Raw genomic sequence first — 7,698 nt, forward strand, 5'->3', positions numbered from 1 at the left:
AGACACTAAAAGAATGTTCCCAGGGGACATTGCCCCATTGTAAATTTAATAGTTATATCATGTTAGGCTTATTCATGAGTTTGTTATTGTTTCATGTGGACATGAGATATTATTTTTGTCAAGTTGACAAGGCGTGGATTGTAGTGGCTATTCTTGGTTGTCAACTTGACTATATCTGAAATGAAGTACAATCCAGAATTAGAAGGCTCACCTGGCCCTAATCTGGATGCTGAGAGATACAAGTTTCTGACCTGAATCTTGGCATGGAGATCTTGAGGTATAGTGGCTATGAATCCCAGACGATTAAGATAGAAAGATCTATGAGTTCAAGATCATCTGGGATTAAAGGTGTGGTGGCATAGTGGCTATGAATCCTAGAAGATTAAGACTGGAAGATCTACGAGTTCAAGCAGGGTCACCTGGGGTTAAAGGTGTGGTAACACCTTTAACCTGGGCCACACCTTTTGCTGGAGACCTATATAAGGAAGAAGGAAAGCTTGCTCTGCTTCATCTGCTTGCCTTGTGGGACTGAGCAACTGCTGGATCCTTGGACTTCCATTCACAGCTGCTGCCGACCATTGTTGGGAGTTGATTGTTGGGAGTTGGACTACAGACTGTAAGTCATCAATAAATTCCTTTACTACATAGAGACTACCATAACTTCTGTGACTCTAGAGAACCCTGACTAATACAGTTTCTATTTTCTCTTTGGTCTAGATTTTTGAAGGCCAGAGTGACCTCTGATCCACCAAGGAGTGTCTTTCCAAGATGGGCCTGGACTTCTGGTGGCCCTCATGGCCTTTGGTGATTCAGGGGGGCGTGTCTGTCTTTTGACTGGTGTGGAAAGCACCTGAGCAGTGGAAGTCCTTAGGAGTTAGGGCATGGGCCCAGCTGCAAAGCACAGCATAAGGTGAGGGTGGTGGATGGTAGAATGGGTCTTTGGAAACCAAGTCTTGGGAATGAGGCAGTTCTCCAGGTAGACTTAGGTGTCCTACATCTCGGCAGAGGAAGTCTCCAAATATGTCCTCATAGCTTTTATTCTACAATGTCTTTCAGTTGTTTGCTGAAGTTATGGAGTCATGATAAGTTGTACCGTTGTTTGTTTGCTTGTTTGTTTTTTTTTTAGGTTATTGCAAAAGGTACTGTTTACCACAGCTTTGTTTTGTTTGTTTTGGGGGTTTGATTTGTATATAGAAGACTACTGGTTTCTACCTTTTAATTTTGCATCTTCCTACTATTCTGAATGTGATTACTACCTGTAGAAGTTCACTAGTGGGAGCTTTCAGGACTTTTATGTATATATCATATTACCTGTATATAAAGATACTTTGAACTTTTCTTTTGATATTTGTATTCTCCTGATTTCACTCAAAATTTCACAGTAGCTAATACTTCAGTGTTTAATTCATATTATCAGTGGATGTCTTTGTTTTTAGGATTTTTATGTATACTTTTCTACTCAAATGTCATTCTAGACTGAAGAAGAAACTTGATTGGATTTAATTAGATGAAGAGAACACTTTAACTCTGATTGTTATAGACTCAGAACATTAACCATAATGCTATATACAAATTTATTTCCAGAAAGAACACATTTTACATTCAACCAAGTGAAATAAACAATAATGATTAGAAAGGTTTTCAATTGCACATAGTCTAAACATACAAGGCTACTTAAAATAAGACATTTGTGCTTTGTAGTTTTATAATGAGGTCTGAAGTGGGAATGTCTGGTTTCATTCAAGACTCAGATGTATCATGTGATGTTTTTCTGGAAAGTGTCTAGTGAGAGGATGTTTTGATGAAGCAGACATACAAGAGGATGTTTTGCTGAGAACAGATACATGGTGTTTTCCTGGAAACGACGTGGTGGAAGAGCATGTGATGTTTTGCTGTTGTGGATGCTTGAGAGGACATGTGATGCTTGGAAACAGTATAATAACAACTCCACAGATATTGGACAATGCTCTGGCATCAATTCTCCTTGCTAGTTGTCTTTGTCAGGGTTTCTATTCCTTCCCAAATATCATGACCATGAAGCAAGATGGAGAGGAAAGTGTTTATTCAGCTTACACTTCCACATTGCCATTCATTACCAAAGGAAGTCAGGACAAGAACCTACCCAGCAGGAACCTGGAGGCAAGAGCTGATGCAGAGGCCATAGAGGGATGTTACTGGCTTTCTCAGCTTGCTTTCTGATAGAACCAAGGCCTATCAACCCAGAGATGACACCATACACAATGGGTGCTCCTACCCTTGATCGCTAACTGAGAAAATGCCTTACCCTTGGCTCTCATTAAGACATTTCTTCAGGGTAAGTTCCTTTCTCTGTGATAACTCCAGCTCATGTCAAGTTGGCACACAACTAGCCAGTACACTAGTCTTTGTAGGGCTTCATTTATTCTGGTCTTCACTTGTTGTGACGTTTTAGAGGTGGTGGTCCAGCTCCTTCTTGCCTCTTCAGCAGACTTGTGCTGATTGGCAGGACCTCAATTCTTTTTCTGGATTGAGCAGCTGCTGCTGCTGCTGATTCATATTTGCTCTTTTTCTAGTGGACTGGACTGCAACAACAAAGAATTGAATTGCCCCAAAGAACTACTACTCAGCAGATCCATTTCCTCCTTGTCTTATTAGCTATCTTCCTCTCCTACCTTTGATCAGTTGGCTATAAGAGAGGTTGAAGCATTTAAGAACCCTTATTAAAGTAGGTTTTTAAAAAAGACAAGCCTAAGGAGGTTCATGGTCCATGCTGCCACTAGAGACCATGTTGAGGTTTATCTTCCATGCTGCAGGCAGAAGACATGTGGATGTCTATGATCGTGCTGCTATGAGCAGGAAGCTTCTATGGCAGAGGTATCAATAACTCCAGACTCATACTTGAGAATGAGAAACACTTAAGTGTATATCTTCACAGTTCATGGTTTTTGTCATGGGGCATACAAAGGACATAGTTATCTTTGAGTATTAGTCACTGGGAGTTTGAGCATGCTCAAATGAGCATATTAGTAACATGAATAGTACTTGTGTATCTTTTTTTGGTAGGGAAGGCACAAAAATGGGATGGTAGACCTAGGAGAGAGGGGAAATGAGTATGACTTGGATGCACTGCATGACATTCTCAGTCAATAAATCAGTATCATGGGAAAAATGCTATTAATGTAAAACAAATAGGAATGAAAAATATGGAGGTATACCAAAAATGAAAATTTGGCTAACAGCCTTTATAATAGATTGGGTATTTCTGGGAAAGACATTATGAGTGTGATGATAGCTCTGAGGGAATCAATTAACTAGTACAGTGTTACAAGAAGAATTTAGAAATGCCTAAAATTAATCATAAAATGATATCTTCTGTAGACTAGCAATGTCTGAAGGTAAAATCATTTTTAGAAATAATTGCAGTTATTATTCAAAATGAACAAAAACAAAAAGTCTACAGATTTGAAATGCTCATGGAGGCAATTTAAAACAATGAAAAAATATCTCACCTGAACATGTGGCACACTGTAATAACCTCAAAGTCAAATTTTTTAAATTAAAAAGAAAAGCAAAATACCAGGCAATTATAGCACTACACTTTAAAAAAGTCAAACTACAATGGAGAAAACAATCTGTTAGAAAGGTTATCTAAAATATCACTTAAGAAAATATGGCTTAGGAGACTAATCTCACTTCATAAGGCTTTTCACAAAAACATGAGAACCATAGTTCAGACACCCAAGTCTCAGGTAATGCTGGGGGATATAACAACAAGACTCTAATCCCAGCAACAGATAAGTACAGTTATGGGATGTCCTGATCAAGCTTTCTGGCTAGACTAGTCCAATGGTGAACTCCCACTTTAAATGAAAGACATTGCTTCAATATATAAGGACTAAAGTAATGGAAAATGACATCAATGTATGCAGAAATCTCTACATATTCTCCACACATAAAAACACATGTAATCAAGTATCATTACATGATATATTCTGAAGTATTTGTCATGATCATAATCCAGCCAAGTGTCTTATTAAAGCTATATTTTACTTAATAAAAAGTATGATTCAAATTTCCATTTTAGATTTGTGCAGTTATGTTCCTGAAAACTGTGACACATTCTTCTTAACAGCAAAGGAAGGCATGATATTCAAGACAAACTCATTAAATTTCAGGAAACAAGAATGTTTGATTTCTGTAAAGATCACTAACATGCAGACTTACAGAATGTTAGAAATGTGAGCAAAATCAAATTTGAATTATTTTTATTGTTTTATCTTTGAGATCATAATATAATTACAAAATTTCTCCCTTCATCCAAACACTTTTAAATTGCTCTCCCTGATCACCCTGAAATGCATGGTCTTTTTTTCCTAATAATTTTATTTTGCAATATATGGATATGAATAAACACACAATCTTACATATAACCAATTCAATCTACAAATTTACTTGTATATCAGTTTTCAAGGATGATCATTTGGCTCTAGACAACCAATTGTGTTCTCTTCCCTGGAGTAGACTAACTTTTCCACTTTAGTTTTCCTCAGTTGCCTATAGTTCTTTGAGATGTTTGAGACCTCCTGGGCTTTTTTGTATTCAGTTTGCCATGCCATTGTCGGGCAATCATCATGGTGAGATTTTAAGGATGTGGTTGTTTTGCTGTTGCTAAGAAACACAATCTCACAGAAAATTCCCCCAGTGCTCTGGCTGTTAAAAGGTTTATACAAAATCTTCCATAAAGTTCCCTGAGCCTAAGGTATAGGAGTATCCATACAGATGTGTCCATTGGGCCTGGGTTCTATACCTCTGCATTATGATTGACTGTGATTTTCTGGTCTCTATTATTATGAGTCACTTAATGTTATAACAATCACCCAAGGTTCTCTAATGGATTTCAAATCCAGTCATCAAGACGGTATCCTTATCTGGTACTGAAAATGTATTCAGTGTTAGTGAAATCATGGTTACTGGGTGAAAAAAAATCTACATTTAATTTACTAAACCAGAATAAGCCCTAGCTACAATGCATAAGCATGCATGCTTATACTCACAGAAAATTGTAGTTTCACCCTCATTTTATTACATTTTAAGTTTTATAATAATTAGCCCTATAAAGCACAAACAAGAATAACCAGAATTTGAGGATACATTGAGAACATTCTAAAAGAACCATAAATGTAATTATTTTAACAAGAAAAATGTACAAAAAATAGAAAAAAGAGAAATGAGGTTATAAAATGTGAAGTAAAATATATACAAGAAATATTTCTGTAATTATATGTAGCTTGTTACTAATTGTCCTTAATTAACTAAGGTTAAATTCTGATGACTGTGAACCCCTTGCTAGAACAAATAGATAGCAGTTTTTAAATCAAAGTTTTATTTTTAAAAGTTACAAGAGAGGCCTTGTTAAACAGAATTTTAAAATTAAGCAGTGGGAAAGTGGGAAAAAAACCTTCAAAGATGACACAAACTTCTACATGTTTTATTTTAGTATTTACTCCAGTCACTTGAATCATCACCTTTAATTAGTTTTATCTTATATCCTAGAAACTGCTGTGAAATTTGTTATTCTGTTCCGTTTTTAAAAGATATGTTGCTATTTCATGACTATTAATCTTCAGATTAAGAAAAACACACAGAACAAAAATATTTGCTCAGCAAAATATCTCAGCAACTCTCAGAATAATTTGGAGAAGCAATATTGTGTTTTCTAAAACTAAGATGAAAATGTGCTTGTAAGAGGTGCTTCCAAAGCTTCCACAAATGGAAGAGATTTCTTCCCATTTTTATCTTTGGGATCCTTCTACTTGACTATAATTTTAAGCATATCTTTTAAAATATCTTTTCTTAACAAGCTGATGTGCACTAAAATTCATGTAATTAACTTTTATGTAATATTTTGAGTCCAGTTGAAGTTGTTTGTCTCTATGTTTTTGTTATTTTATAAAATGCAAAAGTTGTCTGGAAGGTATTCTTTAGATGAAGATATCTAAAATCCTACCTTTTGTAAAAGGTGAACACTTAGATTATATCATTAGCAATCAAAGTCAGAGAAGAAGATTATAGAAACATGGGAGCTCACAGTGCATGTGAAGTCTGCACAGCTGTATAAGGTACGTTAGGAAAGCTGTGAGCTGGACCAGTGGCCTATAGGAAACAGCAGATTCTCTATAGAAGTGCCTCCTTGGACTATCAAATGCAGACAAGGGGGCAAGCTCCATAATTAGATGCAGTAGGTGGAAACAAAAATGCCTGAAAAGTGTGAATTTATTTAAAATGACAGACAGCTCCAGAAGTTACTCTTTTTACAAAAGTGCATATTTTAAAAATCATTTCTAGACAAACCAATTACCATATGCTGTGAGGTTTGGAACTCATCTGAAAATGTAAAACTGTTAAAAACTGTCAATTACTCTTTCAAATTGGTAAAATTTTTAAATGTTTCCTTTGGGGGGTCTATCAATTAACTTTTACATTATTTTAAAATTCATCAACTGAAATAACATACACATGCAAATGAGGTAGATAACTACAAACAACATACATGTATCAAGTGTTCAAGAGTTTAGGGTTGAGAGTAGTTTTGGTATTTAAAGAGAATAACTCATTTAGAAACAAGGACACCAAAACATTATATATATATATATATATATATATATATATATATATATATATATATATATATATGTATATATTAATCCTTTATTATAGTCCAGTCTTTATCAACTTCCTGGTCTGCACTCTGACTGTTCCCTGTTCCAAACCTCCTTCCCCACCCCTCATCCCTCACCAGACCTCCCTATTCCCTGAGGCATCAAGTCTCTTGAGAGTTAGGTGCATCTTCTTTTACTGAGGACAGACCCAGCAGTCCTGTGATGTATATAAGTTGGGGATCCTCATATCAGCTGGTATATGCTTCCTGGTTGGTGGCACAGTGTTTGAGAGACCTCGGAGTTCCAGGTAAGTTCAGTTTCTGGTGATCCTTTAAAAGTGGCACCAACAAGCAGCTGAAAGAGTCAGATGAGTTTATATTTTTCACGGTTATAAAATAGAATGTACTGGAGACCTGGAAGGTGAGAGACTCTCAGGACTCCAAGAGAGGGACCCTGGATGAAGTGCTCTACAGTGGGGAGGGAAATCTTGTAGAGTCCATCCCTAGTGGAGGGACAGGATATCAAGTGGAGGGATGGGGTTCCCATCCCACAGTCAAAAGCTCTGACCCAGAATTGTTCCTGTCTGAAGGAACTGCAGGGATGAAAATGGAGAAGAGCATAAAAGAAAGGAGGTCCAGTGACAGGCCCAAATTGGGATCCAGCTCAAGGGGAGGATCCAAGGTCTGACACTATTACTGAGGCTATGGAGAGCTTGCAGATAGGAACCTAGCGTGGCTGGCTTCTGAGAGACCCAACAAGCACCTGGAAGGTCAGTTTTATTTTTAATTAAAGCAACTAAGATGCTTAATATGAGATAATACAGCCTTTGTTCATCTTGTCTTTTATCTTCCTATAAATATATAAAATGAATCTTTAATTTTGAGATTTAATGAACGGGTTGATCCATGACTCTTCTATAACTGTTATTCAATTTTATGCAAAAAATCAAGTACACAAAAAAGATATTCATGATTATAAAACTCTACTACCATGGACCGGGGTTTCTCGCGGGGGCCCCTTGTTCCGCGGGACTAGGGATTCTGGCCAGGTGGACACGGGA

General features: G+C 36.7%; 1 long non-coding RNA gene across 2 annotated transcripts in view; it reads right to left on the reverse strand.

Annotated features, from left to right (window-relative positions):
* Nucleotides 1-7,698, reverse strand: part of LOC116083690 — a 44,588-nt gene that overhangs the window by 12,253 nt on the left and 24,637 nt on the right. The window contains exon 4 of one of the 2 annotated variants that reach the window (XR_004115868.1): nt 6,816-6,992. The exons of the other annotated variant lie outside the window; for it this stretch is intronic. This is a non-coding gene — a long non-coding RNA (uncharacterized LOC116083690). Of the gene's footprint in view, nt 1-6,815; nt 6,993-7,698 lie in introns of those variants that run through there. 2 annotated transcript variants of the gene reach the window in all.

Source organism: Mastomys coucha, unplaced genomic scaffold, assembly GCF_008632895.1.
Source record: "Mastomys coucha isolate ucsf_1 unplaced genomic scaffold, UCSF_Mcou_1 pScaffold8, whole genome shotgun sequence".
In the NCBI taxonomy this organism is placed as follows: domain Eukaryota; kingdom Metazoa; phylum Chordata; class Mammalia; order Rodentia; family Muridae; genus Mastomys; species Mastomys coucha.